General features: G+C 39.2%; 1 protein-coding gene across 2 annotated transcripts in view; it reads right to left on the reverse strand.

Moving 5' to 3' along the window:
* The window catches only part of GPR63 (G protein-coupled receptor 63), a 244,894-nt gene that overhangs the window by 68,453 nt on the left and 150,594 nt on the right, over window positions 1-25,847 (reverse strand). Inside the window, exons 2-3 of one of the 2 annotated variants that reach the window (XR_012378500.1) lie at window positions 21,735-21,887; window positions 20,243-20,751 (exon numbers count right to left, since the gene is read on the reverse strand). The gene's annotated coding sequence lies outside the window, so the exon portion shown is untranslated. Of the gene's footprint in view, window positions 1-20,242; window positions 20,752-21,734; window positions 21,888-25,847 lie in introns of those variants that run through there. The other variant, XR_012378501.1, reaches the window with a different exon arrangement.

Consider the following 25,847-nt stretch of genomic DNA (forward strand, 5'->3'; position numbering starts at 1 on the left):
ACGTCTCCTGAGGCAAGGGAAACAAAAGCAAAAATAACCTATTGGGACTGCATCAAAATAAAAAGCTTTTGCACAGCAAAGGAAACAATCAACAGTACTAAAAGACAAACCTACTGAACAGAAGAAGATATTTGCCAGTGACATATCCAATAAAGGGTTAGTATCCCAAATATATAAAGAATTTAGACAACTCAACACACACACAAAAGTAAAACCCAAATAATTCAATTAAAAATAGGCAGAAGACATGAATAGACATTTCTCCAAAGAAGACATACAGATGGCCAACAGGCATATGAAAAGATACTCAACATCACTGATCATCAGGGAATTGTAAATCACAACCATAATGAGATATCACCTCACACCTCTCAGAATGATTAAAATCAAAAACACAAGAAACAACAAGTGTTAGTAAGGATGTGGAGAGAAAGGAACACTTCTGCACTGTTGGTGGGAAAGCAAACTGGTACAGCCACTGTGGAAGACAGTATGAAGGTTCCTCAAAAATTAAATAGAATTACTATATGACCCAGTAATTCCACTACTGGGTATTTACCCAAAGAATACGAAAACACTAATTCAAATAGGACATTCACCCCAGTGTTTACTGCAGCCTTATTTACAATAGCAAAATTATGAAAACAGCCCAAGTGTCCATCAGCTAATGAATGGATACTGACTATTATTCAACCATAAAAAAGAAAGAAATCTTGGGGTACCTGGGTGGCTCAGTCAGTTAAGCATCTGACTCTTGATTTTAGCTCAGGTCACGATCTCAGGGTCATGGGACTGAGCCCCATGCCAGGCTTGTGCTGGACATGGAGCCTACTTAAGATTCTCTCTCCCTCTCCCTTTCGCCCTCCCCCACCCCTGCCTCTCTCTCTCTATCTCAAAAAAGAATGAAATCTTGCCATTTGCAATGACATGAACGTTGCTAGAGATTATAATGCCAAGTGAAATAAGTCAGTTAAAGACAAATGCCATATAATTTAACTCATTCACACAATTTAAGACACACCAACAGGAAAAAAAAAAGGGACAAACCAAAAAATAGACTCTTAACTATATAGAGAACAAACCGATGGTAACCAGAGGAGAGGTGGGAGGGGGCAGTGAATGAAATAGATGATGGGGATTAAGAATACACTTATGGTGATGAGCACTGAGTAATGTATAAAATTACTGAATCATTATATTGTACACCTGCAACTAATACAACACTGTATGTTAACTGTACTGGAATTAAAATTTTAAAAGGAAATAAGTAAATAAACATATAGAAATGATGGAGAAAAATAATTAATAATCAGTCATAATAAATTTAAAGAGAAAAATAAGACCAATTCTATATTTATGCTTGGAATGTACAGCTATAACCTTTTAGAATAAAAGTTGTTTACAAATGGAATAGGTAATTTAATTCATTAAGAAACATTATACTTAGAAATGGAGAAAATCTTTTATTTTTATGTTATACCAGTAACTGCCATTTATGAAATGATAAATTGGTGAGAAACACATAACCCCATTATTTATTTGGGAAAAAAAGACAAGTACACATTAGTTTTCAAAATGAAAGTTAGCTATATTGTATTAAAAGTTTCAGGTAAACAGTATTAAATCAACCTTTTTGCTTGTCTGCTTCCTCTTTGATCATACTCTGGTGGTATTATGAATCTACTAAAATTTGGCTTCATTTTTCCCGGAACTTCAAAAATATAGAAAGAATACATGTAAGCTTTTCTTCTACACTCATCATGGCAACTGCATTATCAAATTCCCCACAATAATTTGGTGTCTTTGCAGAAACTTATATTAACCTTTAAGCAACTTAAAGGCTTTCTATGTAAGTTCCAAATCTTACTTATGGAAATGCTTTACAATCACCCATGATTCAATATTGTATCTTATTTTACATTCAATTTAAAATTAATAAATTCAATTAATATTTTTAATTTCCTTTGAGAAGGAAAAAAAAACATCTGGGTAGTTGATTTTGTAGGCCAACAGTACACTGATAGTCCCTAGTGAATGCAAAGTGTACTTCCCCATCTTTTTTTTTTTTTTTAAGTAGGCTCCACACCCAGTGTGGAGCCCAACATGGGGCTTAAACTCACAACCATGAGACTGAGATCTGAGCTGAGATCAAGAGTCGGTTGCTTAACTGACTGAGCCACCCAGGTGCCACCCCCCCCACCACCTTATAGTCTCAAGAAATAGTAGTTGTTTTGAGGGCAAACTACCATACTCAGAAAAGGCAAATATATATATTATAGATAGACCATGGATACCAGCATATATTTTGAGTGGCATTCAAGTTCTAATAAGACAGCCTAACTGAGAGATTTTCTAAGACTTCAAGTATAGACCTCTGGTTTCTTTCTTTCTTTCTTTCTTTTTTTAAAGATTTTCTTTATTTATTTGACAGAGAGAGACACAGCGAGAGAGGGAACACAAGCAGGGGGAGTGGGAGAGGGAGAAGCAGGCTTCCCACCGAGCAGGGAGCCCGATGCGGGGCTCGATCCCAGGACCCTATGACCTGAGCCGAAGGCAGACGCTTAACGACTAAGCCACCCAGGCGCCCCCTCTGGTTTCTTTCTGATAGAGTTGGACATTCTCCCCAGGCTCTGACACTCTTACTTCCAACAGCCAATCAATGCTGCTGTGACATTATTGAGTTTATCCTTATCTACTATTACCTACCACCACCACCTCCAGGTGCTTCCAGTCACTTCCAAGACTCACACCTCTACCCCACTCCAGCTCAGAGATCAGTGAGGCAGCAGTGACACAAGAGAGACACAGTGGGGACCCCCACTCCCTGCTTCCTCCTTCTCTCCCCTTCTCCTGCTGACAGGAAAAGACTTCTATTTCCATGATCAGCTTAAATATATTTAGTTTATAGTTTCATTCAGATTCTTCAATAATTTCAAGTCTCTGCCTGTGGTTCATTTCCTTGTGTTATGTGCTATTTTATCTTGAGCTCATTTTTCATGGAACTAAAACATTTTGTGGGTTATTTTCATACATGTAAAGTGTAAAGCATGTGGAATATGCAATATAAAGATGACTCTGAAGACCTGAACCTTGATGACTAGGGGAAAGACAAGAACCTGGGTGTATGTGGACAAAAGTACATCTAAATTTAAAGACAAACTGGGTGCCTGGGTGGCTCAGTCGGTTAAGCATCTGCCTTCAGTTCAGGTCATGATCTCGGGGTTCTGGGATCGAGCCCCACATCGGGCTCCCTGCTCAGCGGGGAGGCTGCTTCTCCTTCTCCCTCTGCTCCTCCTCCCTCCCCTTGCTCCTGCTCTCTCTCTCTATCTCAAATAAATAAATAAAATCTTTTAAAAAAATAAATAAAAATAAAGACAAAGCAAAGATGGCTGAGTAATACAAAGTACTTCTATGGAGAAATGAAATTTCAAAAGATGATGGAGAGCAACTGATATAAAACTTAAAGTCCCTATTTACAAGTTAACAAATAGAAGTAATTTGAAAGCAATTAAGGACAGAAAGTGTATGGCCTGAGCATCATTGCTTGGTGAAAATTATTTTGGCAGCTGTGCCCAAAGCCAAACACGAGTGAGGAGGAGGAGATGAAGGAAGTCCAGCGCTAAGATCAGTGAAGTAGTCTAAAGGAATCATGATGAGAGCCTAGACAATTGGATAATCTGTAGAGAGAAGAGTCAGGGCACAGAGTAGTTTTTCACTGAGTATTTGCTGGGTTATAAATGTCAGGCTTTCCACTCAGTGCTACGAATAAGAATTTTGGGCCAGAACAACAAAATAACGATGTCTCTGCACTTAACAAAGCTTAAATGATAAGGAGCCTGAAAGAAGACTTCCCTGAGAAACTCAGTTTCTCTGAAGGATAAGTTGGAGTCAACCAAGAGCGGATTCGAGGTAGTGAAACCATTTGCAAAAAAAAAAAAAAAAAAAAACCCACTAATTTTCATCAGATGAAGTCTAAAGTTTTGGCCACATTTCTATCATTGGTGTCTCACTGCTCACCTTAGGACCTCATCATTCACTCCTTAGCAAATATTTATTGAATAGCTTACTCTGTACCTATCATGGTCCCAGATGCTTGGGATGCAATGAAAAAAACCTTAAAGGAAGGCAGAGGAGAGAGAAAAGTAAACTGCCAATTTCAACACACCTGACAAGTGCCCTGTAGTTTCAGGAAAGAAACATTGACAGCAGTAACAGCGTGTCCAACTACAAAATAATAACTATTATCACCAAGTTCTTGAGAATCATCTTCACCGTAGATTTTTTTTCAGTTGCATTAAACACATTGTCTAAGAAAATGCGGTCAGTCGTAGGGATGCAAAAGATAATAAGAACTCTGCATGCTCCTCCTTTGCCACCCTCGGGGCCTGGGCATGATCATTCACGGGCAGAAAGAGGCCTACGTGAGACTAGAAGTGTCAGCGTTGTGTCTCCTGCTGCCTTCATCTCAAATACAGGATAAAATCACATCATAAGAAACCTTTCATAAACAGCAGGAGAAAAAGGGAGAGGAGACTCAAAACGAATGTACAGCCCATGCAACTCAAGGCATGAAACTGAAGGTGCTTATCCTCGGGGAGAAGCAGTTCTTTTGAAAGCAATACCCGTCATGGGTGATAATAGTTATTATTTTGGACCGACTGAAGAACCACAGACCTTGTGAACGATCGGAGGTAGGAGGTGGGAGACTATTTCCTGAATCCACCCTCCTGAGCCTCCACAGAGCGCAGAGTGGGAATTTTTGTATATTTATGACGATTATTTGGGTATCTTCCATCACCAAAATTGGATATGTAATGTCTCACATTCCACTTATTTAGCAATAACACATTTAAGGTGCCAACTTCAGACTTCTCAGGAAACTGGAGTGCTCGTGGAATTCTGCCAAAAGCCTAAGAAGGTTCTAAAGGACTTGGCTGAGGAGAGGGAACACCAGAGAATAATTCGATCCAGCATGAAAGGTCACACAAGTCAAGGTCTGTTGCCAAAATGCTGCCAGGGAGGATTAATTAATATCAATTGAGCAACCAAGAGTGGCTGGCGTTTTACCAAGACTGCCTTTCTTAGCCTTCTCTCACTAAAAATGGCTGTAGAGTTCCAAGCTGGCCAGGCCAACAGATGCTCACCTCTCTGGCCATAGCGAAATGGAAAGAGGGGCTTATGTGACTGTGAGGGTAAGCTCCTTTCTACCTTCAGCTACACAAAGATGGGTTTTGTAGTCATTTGTCTAGGAGTGTTTTCTTTTCCCATTCAGAGAAATACACAAAACAGCTAATGTTTTATTGAGTTCTAAATATATGCCAGACCCTGAGTTGGTCACATGTTTTATGTTTAATCGTGTAGTGTCCACAATAACCCTGCAAAGTATTATTATCCTCATTTTCCAGAGGAGGGAATTGATGCTTTAATATTAGCCAAAGACACACAACACACAAATTCTCAAAGCTTTGAAGCCAATGCTGCCTCCCCACACTGCACGTGTTTTGCTGGATCTAAGCAATTCGTTCCTTGCTTCGAGAAACCCTTCAGAAGAACCACAATATTGCCTATGACTAGAGGCCACACTGATCCTATTGACTAGCTTGGGCTAAGCCATGTAAAATCTTAAGAATCATTAATGAGTGCTGAATATTGGTTAAACCCTGATCGGTTTACCTAGAACCAGCTGATTCATTGCCAGTAGCATTAAGCCTAGAGCATAAAATAGAGCATAAATCCACATGTTGGAATTACACTATGGGGTTCACTGGAAAATAGCCTTGTGCAACACTTTTCATGTGCAATGGAACCACTTGAAGCATCTCCCTTTTCTAGCTCTCTTGCTCTCACATGGACCTATTTAATGTAATATATCTTATAGGATATGAAGGATTTTTAGTTTTTTTTTTTTTCTTTCCACTTCTGCAAGACACAATTTCAAAGCCCAAGGTTCTGATTACAAACTTTGGAGGGTGTAACAGATATTCTGTGAGTTGTGTTCAATTTCTTGCATATACATTTTTTAAGTGACAAAATACTATAACATTTTTTGAAGAAGCATGAAGAATGCCCAAATAGGAAGGAAAGGCTAAAATGTTGGTTATGATGAGACTATGAATATGTCATAACAATTAGCATAAATCTATACTATCAGATCCTAACTTATGGTTACTTATCCTGTGTCAATCTATCCGAAGGATTGTGTTCTATTTGTTTGAATTTTGTTGTCATTTAACATTTTTTCTGCTTTCCTCAAGCACATAGACCAGTGCTTTGGATCATAGAGATATTGAGCATTCAATAAAACAAACACGTATTGAACTCCTACTTTTACTTTTACTTTTGCAAACAATCTCTAGTGTATTCATGTCCTGCCCATCAAACCTGATTGTTTGCTTCACTCTTCGTTACTGGATATAACTTTCAGGTCAGCTTATCATTTTCCAGGATTTGAATTTCCTTCATTACATCAAACCAGAGGACTCTCAATCTAATCATGATCTTGAGTGCAATGACAGCATCGGGCATTAACTCAGGATGCAGATTCAAAATACAATGCCTACTTTAGAGATGTTATGTTGCACCTGGTCATGGCTCTAGTCATGGCTCTAGCTCAGTAGTTTGCCTTATTTAGATTAAGGACACTTATTAGAAAGTTATAGCTGCACAGGACTCTAAGAGAGATGAGGACCTGATTGATGGGGGAAGAAACCTAGAAAAGGGATTGGCAGAGGGGATGAAACAGCTCCACTTCCAGAATGGCAAGCACACAGAGGTATCCTGGGTATATGCACCTAAATAATGCCATTATGTGTATAGAGGATTTGAATGCTTATTCTGTGATATGCACTGTGTTGGGCACATTGCTTATTTTATGTAACTTAATTCATACAAAACTCCTGTGAGTTTCCCAGCTGAAATCCAGTAGAGTAGGTTTAGGGAGGATAACTGTCATGAACTCACATGGCTTGAGAATCAAGACTCAAACCCTGATCTGTTCAGGTCCAAGCCTCAAGTTCTTGCCATACTGTTTATGGCATCTGGTATGCACTTGGGGAAAGTCTGCACAGCCTCTTTCCTATTTTTCAAATTTAGTCCATTTATAATTTATGTTCAATCAGTACTTTGTTTTATATTATCAGTTTTTTCCCTCCAATCCTTAAACAATCTCATTCACTCTCTCGGTTTCACCAAACACCTTAGCCAAAGAACTTGCCTATCTTTATCATCCTCATTCCCCTCACAGTCTCCAGAAGTTCATTTCTAACTGCTTGACCTATTCTTTCCCCTGAATATTCCATTGGAATCTCAAATACAACATGTCCTAACATGTATTCACAGAAGGCTTAGAAGTGTAATGGACATTAGAGTTTACCTAAAATAAAAACACCAAGTGTGTATATAGGATTTTGCCCTAAGTGCTTCATGTATTAACCCATTTAATTCTGCAAACATATATAATGTGGATATTATTATCTCCATTTACAGATGAGGAAACTGAGGCACACAGAAGTTAGGTAAATGGGCCAAACCACATGGCCAGTAACTGGGGTGGTAGCATGAGGTTTCCTGGTATTTGAACGTGGGCATTCCAGTTCCAGAGAGTGGGTTCCTCACCACTATGCTCCGCTGCCTCTCTCACTTGGTAGGAAGGACACTGCAACCCACAGAGGTTATGTGGTCTGTCCAAGGCCACATAGACAAAGCGGCAGAATTAAGATCTTCATATTCCTGAGCCATTGTATTTCTACTATATTCCGCTGCCTTCCTTTATCTGCCCCTACTATAACCCATGTCTTCTCTGGAATTCTCTTCTCTGAATTCTGTTAGCAACTTCACTGTACTCACAGTTACCCTGCCTGGGCCCCCCAGTCATCTTTTTTCCAGTCCTCTTTTATCCAGCCAGTTGCCCAGGCCCATAGATTTAACTTAACCCATCTCTCTCACCTACTCCTAACCCTCCTTTCTTCACTGTTCCTGCCCCTCCTCACACTCTCATCTAATTTTAGACTCCCACTTCCTTTCTCTGCTCTTTTAAATGATACTTTCAGATGAGTACATCCTTACTTCTAAGCAACATGTGTATACTGCTACTGCTTGAGCTTTTCATGTTAGGCATTGGCCACTGATTTCTCTCAACAGAAGATGATTTTGCTCTCTTTCTCCCCAGCTCCTACTCCCACTGCAATCTTCATCACTCAAATATGAATATATTGTGATTTTGGTTGGGTCAGTGTTTTGTTACGACCGAGTAAACACTTTTATTGACTCATGCAGCATAATGTGTCTTTCCCTTCCTTAATGACAGTTTGTTTGCTCTGGAGTGTCATTTGCTGAGTTTTCAATTATGAATTCAACCATGAATCCTCCCCTATGGTGTCAGCATCTTCTCAATATGCTCAGACAGCTCAGGTGTGTTTTCAGTTTCATCGTAGTCACATACCTCTCACTGAACTTCAGACGCACCCTACCCCTGCCCGAACCCAGGCCAACCCCTGTCCACCATCACCCTGATGACTGTCTTCCAACACTTGGATTGGAGCTGTTTCCTGGACCCTGTGTCTTCCTTTTTCTAGCTATAACTTCTCATCTTGCCGATGTAGCACCCTGAGAAATGGTGCAGAGAAGGTACATTTTTTAAGACTTGTAAAATTCTACCCTCACATTTTCCTGAGAGTATGTATGGGCATAGAATTCTAGGTTAGAAAAGTTACGTCCTTCAATGGTGAGATTTACACATACTTTATGTATGTATAAATATTGTATGCATAAATCTCACGTAATGAATGTATAAATCTCACTATTAAAGAACATTAAGTCTCCACATGGAAAAGGCTCTCTGAGTAGAGTGCTCAGCAAAATGGATGAAGATACACCCCCCCCGAAGCACATCATTATGAAATTTCAGGACACTGGAGACAAAGGAAAGATCCAACAAGCTTCCAGAGACATAGAAAAATAAATAGTAGTAGTAGGGGAAGGGGAGTCATACAAAGGATCAAAAAATAAAAATGTCACAGATAATAGCCACAGCGGAGACTAGAAGACACTGTTTTCTATATATATACACATATATATGCACATTATGTATTTATTATATATAATATATATGTATTACATAGATAATATATACTATATAAGATATATAAATAATTGATATCATATATTTAATTGAAATAGATATATAATATATATAATTGAAAAATATTCCTCTTCACTTTCTGTTTGTTCTTTCTAAATTTCCTAATATTTGGATGTTGAACTGCCTGAAACATTCCCCTTTCCTCTGCATTCTAGGAGGTTTTCTTAACTTTTGATTACCATGCTTAGAGGTTTTGGATTTTTTTTTCATTTCTGGTATCTCATATTTTTAATTTTTAATAGTTCTTCTTTGTTTTCTGTCCCATTTCATAGCACCTGATCCTGTTTCATGGATGTAATCTCTTCTTTTGTCTCTTGGAGGATATTAATGATTGATTTCTTTGATGTCTTCTTTTCCCTCATGGTCAGATTCTCTAAGTTTCTGTTTTGGTCTCCATCTTCCATGTCATAGGTTACATTTTGGAATGGCTCACTAATGGGCTGTTGGGAAGCCTCGAATGAATGTGTGGAGCTGTCAATGAGGAGCTTGACTATAGGGTAATCTCAAAGAGTCAGATTGGATTTGGCTTGCCCTCAAACCTATTTAATATTCCCCATTCCTAAGACCCTCTATTTTATAATCCCCAGAGAATACATCTCTGGTCTCCTGCCTAGTTAAAAGAGGGGATTGTCTTGGCTTTATGCAATAGAATAAAGAAGAGAGGGGATGAAGGAAACCAGAATATGTCACCCCAAAATATGCCCCTTTGACATAAAAATTATTTTGAGCTGAAGGCAATTAAGAAGCAGAAAACCCAGGGAAAGCTCCCCTTTTTCTACCTGGGGGCAGGATATAAATTCTCCTTTTACCACAGAAAGACACTTATCGGCCCAGAGACGGCACTAGAGGAATCTGCAAACAAACTTGATTCCATGAGTTTCCTCCCATACCTTCCCAGTTTGCTGCCCTTGGAAATCTAAAACTGCCTTTTTTTGTTATGTCATTTCTTTACAAATGTATTGTTCTTTGTTGAAGATGCTATATTGGCTGGAATTCTAAGCCACCATTTTGAATTATTTACTTTTGGTTTAGGTTTCTCTCACATGATATGTATAGCCCACGTTAATAAACTGTTGTTTTCTCTCGTTAATCTCTCTTTTTGGTAAAGAGTCCCAGCTGAAAACCTAAGATGCATAGAAGTAAAATTTTGCCTCCCCTGTAGGACCATCCTCTACTTAAATAAACTTTCAGTTAATTCTTTGGTTTATAGCCCCAAATTCACCCACACTCCCAGAGCAACTGGTGCCACCAACTCCTTAGCCATTGAGAATTCTGGACTATAACTTGGGTTACTTTTCAGCTCTTCATATTTCTCAGGTCTGCTAATTAAGTTTTTGTTCATCCATCAACTTTGCCATCTCCCAAATTTTTGCTGTTGGCTCCTTTTCACTCTCTGTCATTTTAGGTTTAAAAAGTAAAATCTCTTTACTGTCATTTTAGCATGGGTTGAGAGAGGGGCAGAAGTTCAATTCAAATATTTGACTTGCATGTTTACATAGATACTGGCCATCACTTCCTCTTAGCTAGTAAGCTACTAGTCTTCTAACTCCCTGGTCATGTCAATCCTCTGTTTAGAAACAATCCAAGCTTTTCTGGTGAGGAAAGCAACTATTTTCCATTGACTACAGCAGATGTTCTCGAACTGTTTACCGTCCCCACCACTATTCACATGAATAATTTTTTCATCAGGATTATCACTCAGTATGATTCAATGCTTACAAGACCCAAGGTTATGATACTTCATACAGGGCCTTAGCCTACCATTATGATTTATTACATATGATTCCCAGTATTCTTTGCTTCAGCCAAAACTGGTTACATTTTTTGTTCCCTTAATCTGCCATATATTTTCTTCTCCCTGAGACTTTGCTTATGCCTTTTCTGACAAGTGGAATGCCCATTTCTAGAATACAAATTCTTCTGAGCCCCCAAACCCAGGTCAAACGTACCTCTTCAATGCAGCATCCCTCATGCCTTAGCGCATAATGCTTTATACTTCACACACAGCACTTGTACATCTCATTTGATTTTTTTCTAAAGATATTATTTGTATAATTATTTTCATTTCTTTATATAGGCTCCTTGGCAGTGAGAATTGGGTCTTATTCTTACATCTTAGCCAACATATGAAACTCATGGGCTCATGTAAGTGAATTAAACCTATCAAACCATAATGTATAAGAACACATAATAATTTCTAAAATCTAAAAATATTTTCCCTCTTATATTTCACTTATGTATTTATTTGAAAAGCCAAAAAGATTTAAGACAAATTTAAAAAAAAAAAAAAGAAACTCCACTTACTTCATCTCTGCTCATTTAACTGATCCATAGCAATTGTATAATTCCAAGGAATGGTCTGAAATTTTGGTTGCAAATTGTATATGAATGAGGAAAAAGAATCATTATCCCAAGGTGTAATTTTTCCCATAAAATATATTGATCAAAATTTCTGTGCAGCTTACTGTTGAGAATTTGCACATGACTCACTAAAGCAATTCCCTCAGATATGAGAACATTGCTGGCTCGAGGGGTTTATGGGTATTATTATAGTAACTTCAGAAAGATAACGAAGTGATCTTTCCTGAGCCATTTCTAAAACCTACTTCAGTATTTAAAATATTTTGTGCCGGGGTGCCTGAGTGGCTCAGTCGGTTAAGCGTCCGACTCTTGATTTCAGCTCAGGTCATGATTTCTGGGTTGTGAGATCCAACCCCACGCCTGCTCCATGCTCAGTGGGGAGTCTGCTGGAGATTCTCTCCCCCTCCCTCTGCCCCTCCCCCCACTCACATGTGCTTTCTCTCTCTAAAATAAATAAATAAATTTTTTAAAAAATAAAATAAAATATTTTGTGTCATCTGGAGGAGAGGGTGATTGACAAAAATACATACTTAAAAAAAAAAACATGCTGCAGTAGAAATATCTACAGATCATTGTCAAAATAAGTCCAGTTTTAGACTCGACATCTTCTCAAGTTCTTATTTTTAGGGCCATATTTTAATAACATTTCTGATTACTATTAGCCATTCCATGTTATTGCTTTTAATGTAAATAGCTTCTATTCATTGGGCATTTATTTTGTGCTAAGCATTTTATATATATTTTCTTATTTAATAGTTACAAAGTCCCTTTAAGTATTATTATTCCTATTTTTACAAACACGTAAACTAAGGCTTAAAAGGAAGCTAAGTAAATTGTTTAGGGTCAAAAACCAGGTAAACAGTTCTCTTTCTCTTACCGATTTTAGTATGGGATTATTCATAGATACTAGTAATCAGTTTGTCTATAGAATTTCTCTACAAAGTTTTTATACTTCGGCTTTCAACAATCAAGTTTTTCTTTAAAACTAAAACTAAAGGGACCCAAATTTCATCTTTTCATTTACTATGCTCCCAGCACTGTGCTACATAGTTTTAAAAAAGCTCTCTTGTTGGGGCGCTAGGCTGGCTCAGTTGGAGGAGTGTGTGGCTCTTGATCTCAGGGTCATGTGAGTTTGAGTCCCACATTGGGTGTAGAGATTACTTAAATAAATTAACTTAAAAAAAAAAAAGCTCTCTTGTTTCATGTTAACCACTAGGTTCTTTCTATAAAGTTTGAGCCCCTTCCATTATACCACTCCATCTTTTCAGCAACATAATTGAGGTTATAGTCATGATCAACTAATCAATATCAAGTAAGTGACAAATAGAAGAAAGAGCATGCATTCACGGAGTTGCTTTTTGAACACCTATTATTCACAATGGGATAAGTACTGAACAGATGCATAAATGAATATTCATGTATTGTATATATGCAGAGAATCCTGATATTCCCTAAAGTATAGACAACACATGCAATCAATCAGCTATGTCCCAAATTTGGCCTGAAATAAATGTAATACTTTTCCAATAGACTATATAGTTTTCCTCCTGCTCTCTCCATCCTCAGCCACCAAGAAATTTAACCATAATTCAGTATCAAAGTTGAAAGTATACACTTCAAAAATATCCATGGCAAAATCTGTATGTTGGAAGTCCCAGGGGAAGATCTCTGATGTCAGGATACAATGAGGGAGAGATCTTGAATTTTGTTCTTTTTCATCAGACTTCCTTACTCCTTCTCTGTAACCTATCCCCCACAACTTTCCTCCATCCTCACACACACCTTGCTATAAACTGAAAGTGGGTATCCCCTTCTCTCCCCATTTCATCTGTTGAAACCTAATCGCCAGCATGGTGGTATCTGGAGGTGTGGCCTTTGGGATGTAATTAGGTCATGAGGGCAGAGCATTCATGAATAGGATTAGTGTCCTTATAAAAGAGACCCCAAGAAGTTCCCTTGTCCCTTCTTTGGCCATGTGAGAACACAGCCATCTATGAATCAGAAAGTGGGCTCTCAACAGACACTGAATCTACGTGTGCCTTGACCTTGGACTTCCCAGTCTCCAGGATTGTAAGAAATAAATTTCTGCTGTTTATTAAGTACCCAGTCTATGGTATTCTGTGACGGCAGCCCCCAAAGACTAAGACACACCTTCAAAGTCAACTTTGGTAGAAAAAGAATTCACTACAAAGCAATCTGAGAGAGGAAAGAAGGTAGTTTTATTCCTTTGCCTTAGAAGTGGTTCTCAAATACCTAATAAAATTGCCTATGGTGCTTTCAAAATATGTAGTTCCAGATCTCCACTCTCTGGAGATGCAGTGTGCCTGGAAAGACTCAAGAATCCAAGACCCAAGAAAGACCCAAGAAAGACGCAACAAGCATTCCCTGAGAGATTCTAATCATGCAGTTCTGTGAAAGGCTACATTTTGAGAAATCCTGTTTAAGAAAGAGGAGAAGGTTTTTTTTCTTGATTTATTAATGAAGTCCCAGGACTTGAAGCCAACTATATCCCACCTAGACCCCTTCATCACATCTACCTCCTATAAAGTCTACCGCACCAGTACACAGATTCATCAAGGAGTAATGTGTAGACATTAAGCTGTCTCCAGGAAGAGGTGTTGGTTATAACAAAAATGTGAGATCCAGGAACAGAGCAGAAGAGGAATTTCACAGGTGTGGCTGGAGAGTGGGTGTCTGGGGATGCTGGGATGCTGCAAATTTGCATGTAAGTGCCAGTAGTTGCTTCAATTATTCAAACAATTAAACTCTTCTTTCCAAATATTTCCAGTGACTGGCATCTTCATTTATGGCTTCCATGATGTAGACTGGGCCAGAGCAAATAATAATTGTGTTCTATGGAACAGCTAGGGAAATCTCAAATATAAGGCCCTTCATCCTGAGTCTACATTTTAGTTTCTTTCTTCGGCCTGGAGGCTCATTTACTGAAACTGGATCTTTCATCTGCATGTAACCATGGCTTGGCTTTGGAAGTTTCACCAGAGGATGGCACAAGAATAAAAAGAGCAGAGTGTGAGCTGCCTAAATGTGAACGCAGATCTCACAGGACATCGCATTAGGTGCCAAAAGACTCCTCTGGGGACTGGCCTGCCACACTCCACATCCTCTCACTGTGCAAGGCTTCCAACTGTCCACTCGGCCCCTGCTGGAGGCACTGCAAAGGGAAGGAGTCAGGTGAGCAACATCTAACTTCTATGAGGAAAATATGTGTCAGGGTCCATAAAGGAGATCTCTCATTGCGATTGGTTTTTGAAATATATCCTTGGAGGAATGACATGTGGGGAGGCCTGGGGTAGGAAATTACATAAAGAAAAATGGACGAGAGCTGACTTGCAAGGTTGTTTTAGCGAAATAGTCAAGTTAGTGTTTTCCTGTTCTGTTTTCGCAAAGTGCCCATATGCAGTGAGTCATTTATAGGGGAGCTTAGAATGAATCCTCTGAAGCCATAAGTGCCAGAATGTGCTTCTCAGGGTGCTTGATTCAGCTAGCAGAGGTGCTCTTGGGTGGGACGGAGTTGCAGTTGCTTCCCTCGGTTATCTTTCCAGAGTTCAACTTCAAGACTTCAACCACAGTCTCTTTGACCCCAAAGCTGTGCACTTGCCTGGGTGCAATGCTGCCTTTCCATCTAGTCTTTGCAGATGAGTCACTTGGACTTTCCTCATCTCCCACCATGAAGAGTTTTTTGTGTTTTTGTTTTTTTTTTTACACCATGAAGAGTTCTGCTCTGGTCCTTTGGGACGAGCACTGCAGCCCTGCCCCGAACATGCAGTGCCCTTTCACACTCTCACTGTGCTACTCCTTGGACTAATTTCCACCTCGTTTCTACATCTGGTGAAATATTTCAAGGTCTGTGTCCATTACCTTTTCCAAAACCCTTCCATAGGTCCCCAGGTGTTTCCCTTTCTTCTGTGCCCCTATGGCGCTTAACTTGAATAACTGTGCTTGGTCTGTGTATAAATGTCCACGTTTCTCCCACCAAAGTATGGATGTGGATTATTTTGTTCTTGTTCTTTTCCAGTGATGTTACCATACAGGGCACCATACCATGTACAGGATATGAAGAGAACACATAGTTTTTGAATGACTGCTGAGAACATATTTTCAAAATAGTTTTAAAGGACATGACTTACGTTATTAAAGTGTTTTTATGTTTTTTATTGATGCAAGTAATATAGGTCATTGTAATGAAAGTTTTAAAATACAGATAGAATAAAGAACATGAAACTAACTCAGATCTCTGGTTAAACCAGAGATAACCACTTTGAAGATGTTGAGGTGTGTCCTCCTGGGAAGTTTTCTATGCTTATGTGTCCATGTTATGTTAATATTTTGAATGTGCTCCAGTTAGCCAAATCATAGACAAGGATGGCTCTCTCAACCAAGATTAAACCTGATCTTCTTAGATCTCTGGGCCACAGGCTCATCCCTGGACCAAATGACCAGAGGGCTGCTGTAGTGGACAGTCCCACTCGAGTCCACAGTTGGGGAAGACATGATAGTCCCACCAGAGTCCATAGGTGAGGAAGACATGAATGAGTGCCAAGCAGACGAAGATGGTGAGTGTCCACCACAGACTCACATGAAATATGAAGAGTAGGACCTTACAGGCAGGAGGAGCAGGAGCCCAAAGAAACTGAAAAATTGCTAGCAATGACTTTCTCTGATAAGTCAGTCTCTGGATCCACACGTGCTCTCATTTCTGCTTTTCTTTGAGCATCCGTTCCTTTGTTCTCTTTACCAAAACAATGCCTTTTCACGAAAACTCCTGTTTCTGGCTCCGCACGACCTTCCCTTCCATGCGACTCTCACTCCCCCTGATGCTGATACTGGCCTACACAGTAAGGCTGTGCTGTTCAGCTCCCTGCTGCCCTGTCTCAGCCTCTACTCCCGATTCTCGATGTCCAAGGGAAAGAATGACTGAAGTTAGGTCAGCTGCCTGGTTAACTTATATCCCAGCACTGGAAGTAGGTGGGGTATTTTGAGAGGAGAATGTGTCTTCTATCTACCTGGTCTACTGCAGAGCTCACATCCTCTTTCACTGAAATACACACACACACACACACACACACACACACACACACACACACACAGAGGCATCTTGCAGGTTCCTCCAAGTACAAGCTCTCTCCTGCCTCAGGGCTTTCCCCATGCTACAGCCTCTGCCTACAATGTTCTTTTCTCCATAATTTTTTATTTGTTTGTTTTCCAGCTTTATTGAGATTTGATTGACATCTAACAGCGTATAAGATTAAGCTGTACATATACGATGGTTTTGATATATGTGTATAGTGCAAAATGATGCCATAATAGGGTGAGTTAACATCTCCATCCCCTCACATAATTACTCTGTGTGTGTGTGTGTGTGTGTGTGTGTATGTGTGTATGTGTAGTGAGAACGTTTAAGATCTACTCTCAGAGCAACTTTCCAGTATATAATATGTTTTTTTCTCAAAGATTTTATTTATTTATTTGAGAGACAGAGAATGAGAGAGAGAGAGCACAAGAGGGAAGAGGGTCAGAGGGAGAAGCAGACTCCCTGCCGAGCAGGGAGCCCGATGTGGGACTCGATCCTGGGACTCCAGGATCATGACCTGAGCCAAAGGCAGTCGCTTAACCAACTGAGCCTATGTTTGTTAACTCTAGTCTCCATGCAGTACATTAGATTCCTAGAATGTATCCATCTTATTGCTGAGAGTTTGTATCATTTGACCAACGTCTCTTCATTTCCCCTCCCCCCAGGTCCGGGCAACCACCATTATACTCTCTCTTTCTGTGAGTTCGGCTTTTTCCGATTCCACATATTTTTATGATCTATTTCAATGTATCCTTCACATTTCAGCTTAAATATCACCTTTTCTGACAGGCTTTCTTGCTCACATAATTTAGAAGGTGTCTCCTGGAAATTCAGTAGCATTATGTGTGTGTGTGTGTGTGCGTGTGCGTGTGTAAAATCTGTTCCAATATTTTCTCCCTCTCTCCCTCACTGGTGTGCAAACATCCACAAAAAAAGAAATATAACTTCATTTTTTTTCTGAAATTTTATTACCTTTAGTTTGCAATCCATAGAGTAGCAGCAATTTAATCCCAGTTTCCCTAGAGCTGCATCCATGTTCTGATGGCATGTGGGGTGGGAGGGAGGCATTGGGTGGGATTAGCCAGTCCTTGATATCCTCTCTCCATACTGGGGTCAGGGAGAATGGATTTATTCAAGGCTGATCTTCAATCAAATCCATCCATTCACTGCCACATCCTCCCTAATTTCCATTTGCAAGCTGTCTAAGACAGTATCTTTAAAATTGAAGTTTTCTCAAGAGCCTGTTTACTCAATACAGGCTACTTTTTTAGATTGAGAAGAAAGAAAACCAACAAGTGCATCATGAAAATTATGATCTTTGTTTGAATGGCTGAGAATTGACACCATGAAAAAGGATGTGATGGGGGAAGTCATACAGTATAAGAAATGGTCCGTGGATTGCAGTTATAACACTGTAAACCTCATAATTTTCACTAAACCAAAATATTTTGAAAAAAATATGAAGCACTTTGAGAAGAGTATCAAACTGTTAGTTGTAACAGACTTTAACTATCTAGTGCTCCTTAATGAAATCTCATATGATCTGAATTTCTTTTGCAGTCAATGGGCTATTTAAATTGATTATATCCACCTGCCTTGTATAGCGCTCTTTCTGAGACGTTGCTGCAATTAATTTGTTTTAATTAGGGAGAATAATGAGCTGTCATTTATTTTGCTTTTCAAATTATTCTAAAATAATTCTGTATTGACAGAGTTTTAGGGGTTCTTAAAGCTGATTCCTACTATGACACAATTAAGGGAAAGATCATTTCTTTTCAGACTATAACTGAATGGCTTACTTTGGTACCTTTAGTAAAGGGCATATGACAGCTCAGGATACTGAAAAGAGTTCACAAATTTTTTTCATTGTATTATTTTAATCCACACATATTACTTGTAAAATTTGATGACTAAATCATTTTTAGTTGTGAGGCAGATGGGGATATGAGCTCCTTTATTTTTGGAAGTTGATTTTCTTATGTCCTATTGTCTCTTGGCAATGTTCACAATCTAGCTAAATAATAATGTTTAAAGTAATGCATTTTTGCCTTCTAAATAGGATCCAGTATTATCTCTTAACCCACTTAGAAAATAAACACGAATGGCTCATGATGAATCAAAATATTGTGTTTAATAATCAGCAGCGTTTGCACCAAGATGCTACCCAACATGCAGAGCAAAGCCGGCCTCTTAGCATAACAAGCTTTCCTAAAGAAAATTCATTCTTTTTTTTTTTTTTAGAGAGAGAGCATGCTCAAGGAATGGGGGGTGGAGGAGGGTAGAGGGAGATAGAAGAGAATCTCAATCAGGCTCCACACCCAGTGCAGAGCCCACCATAGGGCTCGATTTCACAACCCTGAGATCATGACCTGAGCGGAAATCAAGAGCCAGATGCTTAACTTACTGAGCCACCCAGGTCCATCCAGGTGCCAACCCCCTAATTCATTCTTATAATAATAACAAAGCACTTTCCTGGTATTCTGAATGGTGAGGTAGGAAGAACATGAAATTTGGATTCAAATATCCTGGAGTTGACCCCTGCCAAACTTCTGGAGCCACACAATTAATATGCAATAAAGGAACTCTTGTAGTAAAAGTCAGTGTGCCCACAAGAGCATCTGCCTCTTTAAAAGGTCCTTCCCGACCCATAACACCAGTGAATGCAAGTCAGCACAGAGACGTGGAACATCAGGATTAAAAGCACAGACTTGGGACGCCTGGGTGGCTCAGATGGTTAAGCGTCTGCCTTCGGTTCAGGTCATGATCCCAGAGTCCTGGGATCGAGTCCCACATCAGGCTCCTGGCTCAGCAAGGAGCCTGCTTCTCCCTCTCCCTCTGCCTCTCTCCCTGCTCATGCTCTCTCTCTCTCTCTCTCTCTCTGTATCTCTGTGTCTCAGATGAATAAATAAAATCTTTAAAAAAAAAAAAAAAGCACAGACTCGAGGATGTGATGGCCCTTAATTACATCGTGCCCTCTGCGCTCACCGGCTGTCAGAACTCAGGCAGGTTAACTCGTCTCTCTGCCTCAGTCTTTTTATCGGCTGTGAAATGAGAATAATAAAATAGTACCTCCCTCATGGAGCTGCTGTGAGGATTTAATGAGTTAATTAATGTAAGGCTCTGAGGACAGTGTGTGGGATGGACTAAGCCTGAAATGAATACTCACTATGATTAAATGATGTTCATGGCCAAAGGCTTCTACTCGGCACCGAACTGTCCTTGGTTCATTTCAGTTCTGCTTTCTGATTCCTCTGACTGCTGCCACCCACAGCCTCCCACATCCTGTGTTTCCTTCTTTATGGACTGGGGATTTATGACTGTGGGCTAACCTGTATTAAAATTCATGGCTTATGTTAAATGCTTGTATTTTCCTAATTGCAAAAGAATAATATACGTTCTCCAAAGTTAGAAAATACATAAAAGTGTAAAGAGAAAAATAGAAAATAAAAAACTAGGGTTTATGTTTTATGCATTTCCTCTAAGTATATTTTCCTACGTATGTACATGTTCAACTAAATTTGCATTTAGTTACATGTGGATTTTTTTCAATAAATCCATGAATTACATTTGGATTTTTTTCAATAAATACAAGTGGATTTTTTTTCTTTTTAAGATTTTATTTACTTATTTTGACAGAGAGAGACAGACAGAGTGAGCACAAGCAGGGGGAGTGGGAGAGGGAAAAGCAGGCTCCCCACTGAGCAAGAAGCCCGACACAGGACTTGATCCCAGGACCCTGGGATCATGATCTGAGCCGAAGGCAGACACTTAACCTACTGAGCCACCCAGGAGCACCTTTTGTTTTACTTTTAAAACATTTCTTCAAGAAATATTAAATGGAAAAGGAAAGTGATAAGATCATCTGGGGTTTGGTTCACCTATTTTGGGCTTAAGTTTAAAAACAAAACACACTTTCAGCTTTCTCTTAAAAATTCACTTATGAAGCTGTTACTGAGAATATTTGTAAGAAAGTGACCCCCAGGAAGATGACATATAAAATGGCTTAAAAGTAGTTTTTCTACATAAAAGCCATAGTCCATCCAGTTTTAGGATTTGTGGTTACCGTCTGCTTGGTTCATAGTCTGCAACTCCGAATCCAGGCATTAGACACGAGTGGATTGCAGCAGTGCAAGGGACAGCTGATCTTTGATCATGGCTCCTGGAGGCAGAGAAGAGCAGAGCAAAGGCAGACAGACAGAAATGAGAGTGTGTGGGTGTTGCCTTTCATCTTGTAGTGGTTTAAATGATATACTCTTTTAAACTTTCAGTGACACAGCAAGACTAAAACATGTCCAGTTTGAATAAGATGCATTCCTTAAGAATTAGTTATATATTATCCTAAGGAATGATTGTTCTTAACACCCCTGAGTAGATTCTCATAACAACAACAAAAGTGTTACAGAGAAAAACTCAGGGAAAACAGTATTTTACAGTTGACCCTTAATAACTTGGGGGCCAGTGGTGCAGGCCCCCTGAGCAGTCAAAACTCTGCGTATAACTTCGACTTCCCCCAAACTTAACTACGAATACCCTACTGTTGACATACTTATAAACAGTTGATTAATACATATTTTGTACTTATATTTGTTATATACTGTATTCTTACAATAAAGCAAGCCAGAGAAAAGAAATGTTATTAAGAAAATCATGAGGAAGAGGGGCGCCTGGGTGGCTCAGTTGGTTAAGCATCTGTCCTTGGCTCAGGTCATGATCCTGGGGTCCTGGAGCCCCACATCAGGCTCCCCGCTCTGCAGGAAGCCTGCTTCTCCCTCTCCCACTCCCCCTGCTTGTGTTCCCTCTCTCACTGTGTCTCTCTCTGTCAAATAAATAAAGTCTTTAAAAAAAAAAAGAAAATCATGAGGAAGAAAGGGGAACCTGGGTGGTGCAGTTGGTTAAGCGACCAACTCTTGGATTTGACTCAGGTCGTGATCTCAGGGTCATGAGATCAAGTCCCGTGTTGGGCTCTGCACTCACCCTGAAGTCTGCTTCAGACTCTCTCTCCCTCTCTCTCTCTGCCCTTCCAATCCATCCCCCGCCCACTGATATCATTCAAATAAATAAATAAATTTAAAAAAAGAAAATCACAAGGAAGAGAAAATATTTTACAGTACTGTGGTATATTTATTGAAAAAAATCGGGTACCTGGGTGGCTCAGTCAGTTAAGCATCTGCCTTCGGCTCAGGTCATGATCCCAGGGTCCTGGGATCGAGTCCCGCATCAGGTTTCCTGCTCCTTGAGGAGCCTGCTTCTCCTTCTCCCTCTGCCTGTCGCTCCCCCTTCTTGTGCTCTCTCTCTCTGTCAAATAAATAAACAAAATGTTTAAAAAAATTAAAACAAAGATCTTTTGGCTAATTAAAAAATTTATACATGAGAATAAATATTCCTAAGGTTTACTTAGGACTACCACATGTCAAAAAAAGTACACTTTAAAAGTTATCAATTGCTTTCTTTCTTGAACATTAGGTATACTATTTAAAAAAAGTTATATAGAAATAATCCATGTTTCATAAAGAAGTTTATCAATATCCTTCACCATGTAAAAAGGAAAGCAGATACAGGGACTGAAATACTCACAAAAAAGAAAAGAAATGGAGCTATTTTACTGGCATTATGCTTACTAGCAAAAAAACAGTGCCTAATGGGTTTTAAGTAGCAGTTTAGCTCAACTTCTTAATTTGTCAACATGTAGTGGTTTTGACAATCCACTTCAACCAAGCTCAGCTCCATGTCATGCATTCCAGGCAGGTCATGCGGTGTAGCCTTTGTTGCCTGGGGACAGGGACCTCAAAAGTACAGGGGAAGAGACAGTCCCTGCCATGGCTCATTGGACAAAGGAGAATGCCATGAGCTCCTGTGAACATACTTTGATACATGTGCCACATCTCTTCCTGAGCCCGAGCCAACACAAAGTGGGATTGAATTGCCTTGACTTTCAAAGTTCCCCACCCATCCCAACTAGGATGCTCCCGGAAACAAACAACACCAAATTTCTTGCTCAGGGAACAGTGCAGTGAGGCTGGATGGTGGGCTCTGCTTCATGAAATGATTCCAGGACCACAGACCCTTCTATCTAGTCACTCTACCATCTTTCCTTTATTAGATCCTCTCTACCTGGACAGCTGACAAGGGATAAGACAAAGAAAGAGACACCCGGCCTGACCATCTCAACCTGGATGGTGACACTTCTAACTTCCTTTATTCTACTAGCAAGAACTAGTCTCATGGGCCCACCTACATGCAGGGTCTGCCACATACATCAGAAAATAGGTTTCTATTTTCCTTCAATTCTGTGACTTTTTTTCATTTCCTGAGTGGCTATTTTCCTAAAAAATGAGTAGAAAACCTGTTATTGAAAAATCTCACACATCCCTCTAAGATGTAGCCTGATGTGGTGGAAATATACTAACATTTGATGTAAATATCATTGACCTCTCAATAACTTCTTCCCATTATCTGTGAGAAAATGCAAAATTTGGGCTGAACAATTACAATGTGGCATTTAAACCTCCTCTACCAACCTCCCATCTTAGAAATCATATTTAAAGTAAAACTCTCAACATGTTATGCTATTCTTAGCTCAGATAGAAAATGATGCTGGTTATAGCACTATAACTATGGTGTTGCCATGGTTATCTACCTATTAATGATTAAACTTGCTTCCTTATGCTCATTAGAATGTATATCTTGAAAACAAAAAAGAGGTTTCAGTTTATTAGCAGATTATAAGGCCCAAAGTTCTCAAACAAAAGTTTGGACATTAGAAACCTGTTCAGGCTCTGACAGTCAACAGATCCTTCTCTTGTGTCTATGGAATGAGCAGTTTTTTTTCCCCCCTCATTAGCTACAGCAATCAATTTTCAAAGTGATAAACATTTTATGCTTCATAGAGTCATTATAACTTCCTAGGAAGAGAGAAACTTGGTGAGACATAGTATGAATTATGCAAAAATATAAATTTGTTTAAAAACCAGAAAGCATCAGCAAATTGAAACTGTTTCTTCATTTCCATTTTTTATCAGACCCATCCTCTTGAGTCTACATACAAACTATCACCGTATATTACCAAATCAATCAAAATGTCTGAATTATAGGAATAAGATTAATAATAGTTTTTCACAGAAATGACTCTGAGACTTATATGCAAGATATTTTTGTTTACTGTGTTTTAAAAAGCAGTCAAATGTTTGTAGGTATTTCTAGCTTCCAGAACAGCAGATAATTTATCTCCTCACTACAGGTTTTTAGGAAGAGTTAAAACTTGGAAACTCTGTATAAGATTATCTACATCTTCAGACCAGTTTGTTCTGCACGAGAAAAGAACAAAGGAATGATATGGTCCTGTGCTGCTCTATTTGTCTATTCAATGAACATTTCCTGAGGGCTTAGTAAGTGTCAAGCCCTGTCCTGCTGCTGGGGTACAGAAATGAACAAAAGAGACACAGTTTCTACCTGGAGGAATGATAAAGGCCTAGACAAAGGCTTGTGAATTAATCACTCTCTTTTGACGAGATGAACCTTTAGCCTGGCCTTCAAATTCTTCAGTCTTTATTTTAAGCCTTCCTTGCAAGAGTCTACCCCATTCCTCCCAAACTGGTTGGCTGTATACATCACTAGGAACCAAATTCCTATGGCCAGGATCCTGTTTTCTATCTCCAATTAGATTGCAAGGCCTAACTCAAATCCTACTTTTTCCGTAAAGCCTTCTCTAACTAGATGGTCTCTCAGTCCTCTGAACGCCCATAAACTTTTTTTTAAGTAAGCTCTACGCTTAAGGTGGGGCTTGAACTCATGACCCCGAGATCAAAAGTTGCAGGCTCTACTGACTGCCAGCAGGCACTCCCCATAAACTTTTTTTTAATGTAGGAAACTTTATTGAATTTACATTATGAATCAAGTACTTTAAAAAACTATAATTTATTTGCATTTTGAATCAATCTTACAAGGAAAATATCTACATTTTATAGATGAGAATGCTTGATTTTCAATGGCAATAAATTGCCCCCAAGTATAGCTGTAATTCAACTCAGGATGTTATGATTCAAAAATATGTTTTTTTAAACCCATCACATTGACCTAATAATATTTTTTATTTCATATCAAATTATAAATTCTGTTAAGCCTGGAAGCACCTGTATATATGTCTGTATTTCTCTTAAGCTCTAAAATTAATGCTATACCTAGAGTAGCAGAGTACCTCTGATTAAAAATTTTTTCATGATAATTGTGGTAACAATACAAGTTAAAATATAATAAATACCTTCCTTCTCAAATGGTATATACAATAACAATTAGAAGAGGTCAGGAAGAAGAAAATCACAGTTGGCTGGAGTAGGAAGAAAAGCTAAGAACTAAAGGATGAGCAGAATTTAGGTTGCTGGTGTCCATAAGTAAAAGAGTTCCAAATATGGGAAAAGAGCAAAGGTGTTGAGATGAGAATGTCCATGGGATACCCATAGGAAGAGTCTGGCTACAGCAGGGAATTGATCTAGTAGTGTAAGACAGCCTAGAATGGTTAGTGGGGGGAGGACAGACAAAATAATGCTCCCACAAAGACATCTATGTTCAATCCCCAAAACCTGTGAATGTTATCTTTTATGGTAAAAGAGACATTGGGGGCACCTGACTGGCTCAGTCGGTAGAGCATGTGATTTTGATCTCGAGGTTGTAAGTTCAAGCCCTATGCTGAGTGTAGAGATAACTTGAAAGATAAAATCTTTTTTAAAAAGAGAGAGAGAGAGAGATTGTAGAAATGATTAAGGATTTTGAGAGGAGGAGATTATCCTGGATTATCCAGGTGGGCACAATATAATCCTGTCCTGCTGCTGGGGTACAGAAATATAAGAGAACATCAGGAGATCAGAGTGAGTGGAAAGAGATGTGATGACAGAAGCAAGAGGCTGGAGTGATATGAGGAAGGTGCCATGAGCCAATGAATGCAGGTGGGCTCTAGAAGCTGAAAAGACAAGGAAACAGATTCTCCCTCAAAGGAATGCAGCTCTGCCAACACCTTGATTTGAGACTTCTGATCTCCAGAACTGTAAGAGATTAAATGTATGCTGCCTTAAGCCACTCCATCTATGGTAATTTATTATCTAAAGAATAAGGTATCAGTGCATGAGGAAACTTTAGTATTTAGCCATACTACATAATTAGGAATCGGAAGATTCCTAACTACAAGCATTGAATGTTTCTAGGCTAGGATGGAAATGAATTAAGGTGATGAAGATGAATCACATTGTTACATTCATTCGTAGT

Source organism: Callorhinus ursinus, unplaced genomic scaffold (assembly GCF_003265705.2).
Source record: "Callorhinus ursinus isolate GAN/ISIS: 27379988/994484 unplaced genomic scaffold, GSC_fseal_2.0 scaffold6, whole genome shotgun sequence".
NCBI classification, from domain to species: Eukaryota; Metazoa; Chordata; class Mammalia; order Carnivora; family Otariidae; genus Callorhinus; species Callorhinus ursinus.